We start from the raw sequence: 6389 nt of genomic DNA, 5'->3' as shown, positions 1-6389 counted from the left end.
CTCTAACTTCCTAGAATAGCCGGTACTTTTCTATGTGACCATTGGCTGCTAACTGCCAAGCCCCTGGCCCTGCCCCTCCCCCACCCAGCTAAATTCTAGCAGACATCTGGAGGCGGGGTGTTACATCAAAACCTGCATCCCCTGTATCCCAAAACAGTGTGCAGGCAATCCCATGTGTCCCTGTGTGCCCCCAACCCCCCACATCTGCCTGATGACACTTACCTGCACCCATCCCTTACCTCTCTATGCTACTGTGACATTCACATGCGGTTGGTGCGTTTTTAAATGCAGTACAAACGCATATGCAGGAACAATGAATTTATGAGCCTAGTTTACATCATTGCATTGCTGTCACTGCATGTGAGTTTAAGAGTCGATTCACACTAGTGCGACTTGTCAGCCTGACAAGTCGCGCTCCCTCGCAGTCCATTGACCGCTACAGGACCCGTTCTAATAGGAGCGACACAAGTCACTCCGACTTAGAAAAAGGGTCCTGTACAACTTTGGGGCGACCTCGGAGCGACTTGCATAGACTTCCATTATGTGAAGTCTCTGCAAGTCGCGGTGCACAGCGGTGCACGTGACTTCCCAGGTCGCCCCCCGAAGTCGTGTCGCCTCAATGTGAATGGGCTCTAAGGGCCAGTTCACACCACATGCAGCCCAGTACGTTTTTTCTTCTGCATCAAAAACGCATGGAAAGTAGGTTATATGGTTTCCAATGGCATAGTTCACACCAGTGCAGTCATTTCCAGGGCGTTCCAGAAAAAAAAAAGTAAAGTATGCTGCATTTTTCCTGCACTGGACCATACTGGAATGCGGTAAAACGCAGTGAAAAAAAAAAAAAAAAACACAGGAAAAAAGGAATCTTGAAATGCATCCAGAAACGCACCAGAACATGTTAAAAACGCGCACGCAGAAACGCATCCAGAACGGATCTGGAGTGCGATATTAAACCAGCACTGAAAAGTCATTGCAAACGCACATGCAGAAACGCACAGTGAACGCACGGATTGTGATGGAATTGAGCCCCCAATTACATGCTGCCCATCATCTCATTAGCAGCACATTGATTTCTGTGCGCTGCAAGTGAGGTTACTGCCAAGATGTAGGGACATTTCTTTTGATTGGCAGTGTAGCCCTAAACTCACTTCCTGTTGTGTCTCTGGACCAGGAAGTAATGGTATTTCACCCTACTGGGACAGACAGCAAGAGAAATAAACCTGATAGGAGGTGTAACATATCTCCTACTATTTTCAAAACAAAAGAAAACATTAAACAATGGCTAATTATTGTTTTCTATCATTCATGACCAGCAGCTCACTGGGGTATGGAGCATTAACCCTTTCATGGCTATGGATTATTAACCCTTTTATCCCCTAATTTGCAGATTAATAACCCTTTTATGCCTGGAAGGTCACTGGTTTGTGGAGCATTAACCCTTTCATGATCAGGAGCACCCCAATGACTGGTGGGGCACTGATTTATAGAGTAACAACTTTTTCACATCTGCCAGGTCCCTGAGTTGTGGACTATTAACCCTTTTATAACTGCCAGGACCCTGATTTGTAGATGAACAACCCTTTCATGACTGGCAGGTCCACGACTTGTGAATTATCAACCCTTTCATGACCGACAGCACCCTGATGTGTGGATTTTTAACCCTTTCATGACCAGCAGGTTCCTGGTTTGTAGATCAGCAACCCTTTCGTGACTGGCAGGTCCCCAAAGTGTGACTTATTAACACTTCAATGGCTGGCAGCTTCTTGCGATTGCGAGTTTTTTCATGATCAGAAGCTCCCCAATTTGTGCATTATTGACCCTTTCATGACCAGCAGCGCCTCAATATGTGGATATTTAACCCTTTAATGACCTGCAGCTCTACGATCTGCTGATTATAAAGCCTACCGTGACCAGCAGCGCCCTGATTTGTAAATTATTAACACTTTCATGACCAGCAGGTTCCTGATTTTTAGATTAACAACCCTTTCATGACTTGGCGGGTCCTCAAAGTGTGATTTAATCCTTCAATGGTTGATTGTGAGTTACTAACCCTTTCATAATCAGCAGCTACCCAATTTTGGCATTCTTACCCTTTCATGTCCAGCTGCTCCCCAATTTGTGATCATTTAACCCTTTAATGATCGCCAGCTCCCTGATTTCTATATCATTACCTTTTTGTGACTGGCAGCTTCTGCTTTGTGGTTTATTAACGCTTTCATGTCTGACAGCTTCCTAGTGTTTGTGGATGAGTAAAATGGAACCCCAGGCATTTATTGAATCACAGGAGATGAGATTTACCAACGGCCAGAGTTAGGCTTTAGGGCCAGTTCACACTGGTGCGATGGCAGGCATCGCATGTGATTCACATTACATTGCTGTGCAGATCACATGCTATGTCTGTATGATGCAAATTCAGCCATACAAACTGTATGGCTCGAATTCGCATCGCATTCAGACCAAACTCATGCAGGAGTCTTTTTTTGTCCTCCCCAGAATCGGATCGCATGGCTTTTCACACCTATGCGATCAGATTCTGCAAATCGCGCTGTCGTTAACTTAACATACACTCCGCAATCAGTTTGCATGAACAGGCTGCAATTTTGATGCGGTGCGAATTTTCAGCGAATTCGCTGTGAATTCGCACCGCATCCAGTGTGAACCGGCCCTTCGTGCTTGATATGTGCTCATTGATATGTGCATACCTAACCCTTTTATGATGGCAGCTCTCTGCTTTTTGTACGCTGATCCCTTTCCTAGCTTTCCATTCCCTGATGCATGAGGATGATGATCCCTTTCATGACTAGTGGCACCCTGGAGGATGACCAGGATTAATCTGTTCTATGTTAGTGGCTCCTGGGGGCTGGGTGTGATAAGCCCATTCACATCTGGCAACTTTCTGGTGGGGATAATTAACCATTTGCTGAATAATGCCTTCCTATGACTGGATAAGATTAACTCATTAATGGCTAGCAGCAGCTCCCCGATGCCTGTTTGAATGAACTTTGTCTTTCCTAACAGCATACTTTATTACTGCAAAAAAAAATCCATAAACATCCACTACCTAATAGATCTGTAATCAATTTTTTTTCTGTCTGCTTTTAAGGTCCTCAGTGAGCTCCCGAACCTTTCCTTTTCCCCCCTCATTTCCGTTGTTTGAAACAAGCAGTACATGTTAAGTACATGTTTAGTTCCAGTCGTTTTTGTGTTTATTAAAAGTCAGTAGCTACAAAAAGTTTAGCTGCTGACTTTTAATAAACACACACTCCCCTGTCCCACAATCGAGCGATGTGGCCGCCCGAAGCCTTGGTTCTCTCCTTCCACTCTCCCCAGCGCCGGCATCACAAGTGTGGGCACCCAGCTGTGACAGCTTGTGGCTTCACAGCCCGGTGCGCACTGCAAATGCCCAAGTCGCGATGCCCCACCTCAATGGCCGGGCAATCATCTGGGACCTGTGACGTGTCCCAGAAGATTGTAGGGGGGGGGGGGGGAACTTCCACTCGAGTCGCCTAGGCAGCCTGAGCGGAAGTGGGAACTGGGAACCTGTCAAAACTAGATACCCACTCTCCCCCAAAGAAAATGACATGCCAAAGGTTTGCCATGTAAGGGGGTGAGGAGTCCTTAAAATGGAACTTTCACTTTTGGGTGGAACTCTGCTTTATTTGTGGTCATGGGTACTGGTCTATGCACACTACAAAGTCCATAGTCCATCTGGGAAGCGAGTAAGAGAGGATGGCTTCATTGATAGAAACGTGATGGCAGCAAAAAGACCAAGTGATCTAGCAAGTCTGTTCCCCCTCTGTTTTTTAAACTGAGAACCCATTCACACTAGGAACCACATGTAAATCGCACAGAAACTGCATAGAGTTCCTGTGCGAGTCACATGCAGTTCTGTGCAATGCAATTTCAGCCTGATTCATTTTGAATGGGCTGTAATCGCACCAAACCGGATTGCATGGTACTTTTGTACCAAGCCATGCGGTGCAGGCAAATGCACTGTGCTTGTGACCTGCATTTGGGGTGTTGTTCATTTTGCACTGACACCTAATGCAGATCGTAAGGGCACTTTAGTGTGAATGGGCCCTTTTTATATGTTTTTGAATTTTTTTAAAGTATAGTTCTGGGTTCGTCCCAAGCTTGTTTAAACCCACTTACATACAGTGGGACCATGAAGAACGAACGTAGCCATCTTCTAACAGTAGGTCGGATCACAGCACAAAAAGAAGGCTGAAAGCAATAGAAGGTACTTAAGAGGTAACAATACATACCTGAATATCATTTTTTTTGTGTCACTTTATTTGTATGCAGCCACCAGGGAGCTCCTAGGCATGATTGGGTTAACGTGTAAAAAAAATATATAGCCATCAGTGAAGCTGAGTGCTACATTGTTTCAATACTAAGTGGTAGATTGTATCAGTGCTGAGTATTACTTTGTGTCAGCGTCAGTGCTTGAGATATCTTTGTAGCAGTAAGTAGTAGGCATAGCTGTGGAGAGTGTGTAGAAGTCAGCATTCAGGCTGTTCAGTGTGCAGGGGATGCAGCTTTCTATGGAACATCTGCATAGTCACCTCCCCCCAGTTCAGCCTCCTTCACCTCCTCCTCCCCCTACCTAGCTGATGTAACAATGGACTAGTCTTAAGTAGTGAACATCCCTGATTCCACATCTGCACGTACCATCATCTGCACGTACCATCACGCAGACATCATGTATGAGTATCACAATATTACTATGGAACTCTTACATAGTATTTAGAGAAACCAAGTTCTATCTGAGTCACACAAGTCATTGAGTGCAATACCTACAGTATCATTGTAGAGCTACAGGCCCGTGCACCCATAATTAGACACTATATTACCAAAGTATTGGGACATCTGCCTTTAAACGCACATGAACTTTAATGGCATCCCAGTTTTAGTCCGTAGGGTTCAATATTGAGTTGGCCCACCCTTTGCAGCTATAACAGCTTCAACACTTCTGGGAAGGCTGTCCACAAGATTTAGGAGTGTCTATGGGAATGTTTGACCATTCTTCCAGAAGAGCATTTGGGAGGTCAGGCACTGATGTGGATGAGAAAGCTGGCTCACAGTCAAGTTCCTCCACCTCAAACTCACTCATCCATGTCTTTTTTGGACCTTGCTTTGTGCACTGGTGCGCAGTCATGTTGGAGCAGAAAGGGGCCATCCCCAAACTGTTCTCACAAAGTTGGGAGCATAAGGTTGTCCAAAATGTCTTGGTATGCTGATGCCTTAAGAGTTCCCTTCACTGGAGCTAAGGGGCCAAGCCCAACCCCTGAAAAACAATCCCACACCATAATCCCCCTCCACCAAATGATTTGAACCAGTGCACAAAGCAAAGCCCTTAAAGACATGGATGAGCGAGTTTGTGGTAGAAGAACTTGACTGGCCTGCACAGAGTCCTGACCTCAACCCGGAACACCTTTTGGATGAATTTGAGTGGAGACTGCGAGCCAGGTGGGGTTGCCACCTCATCCCTTTAAACCGAGCACACATTAATTTTACAGGTTCTGTGGCTGAATAGTTGGTAATTAAACTTACTTGGTGCCTTATCTGCATTAAATTAGCCTCAGAACCTGTGTAATTTATATGTGTTTGGGTTTAAAGGGATGAAGTAGTTGCCAAGCCCTTCTCGTCTACATCAGTGCCTGACCTCACAAATGTGCTTCTGGAAGAATGGTCAAACATTCCCATAGACACTCCTAAGGCTGGCCATACACTATACAATTTTCTTGTTCAACTTTCCTTTAGATTTACCAAAACCATGTAATATAGGGTCAAACCTAAACACTTTCAATTTGTATGCGGTCAGGCAGGCCCTTGCACTACATAGTTTAAGGTAAATCTAAAGGAAATTGAATAAGAAAATTGTATAGTGTATGGCCAGCCTAAACCTTGTGGACAGCCTTCCCAGAGGGGTTGAAGATGTTATAGCTGCAAAGAGTGGGCCAACTCAATATTGAACCCTACGGCCTAAAGGCCCGTACACACGTACCGATTGTAGGCCGAATCTGTTCGGCCGCCGAACGATCGGCCGATTTTCGGCTTGTTAGTATGATGCTTCCGACAGCCGACAGCGTACTTTCGGCCGAACAGAATCTGTCGTGCAAGCATTAAAATTTTTGTTGGCCATCACCAGAACGGCCGATTGTTCGCCAGTCAGTACAGATTTCGGCCGACAGACAGCAGATTTGCAAGACTGGGCATGCTCAGAAAATAAAAAAGACAAGGAAAGTTAACCATCACATGACATCACTTCTGCAGTCGGCTGTTGTTGGCCGACAAAATTTGTGTGCAGTCTTTTGCACTTTTCAACAGACACGACAGCCCTCGGACAAAAGACAGCCGATCGTTCGGCCGACGATCGGTACGTGTGT

This window comes from Pelophylax lessonae (genome assembly GCF_965119305.1).
Source record: "Pelophylax lessonae genome assembly, chromosome: 1".
NCBI classification, from domain to species: Eukaryota; Metazoa; Chordata; class Amphibia; order Anura; family Ranidae; genus Pelophylax; species Pelophylax lessonae.
Note: the sequence above shows the minus strand (reverse complement) of the source record.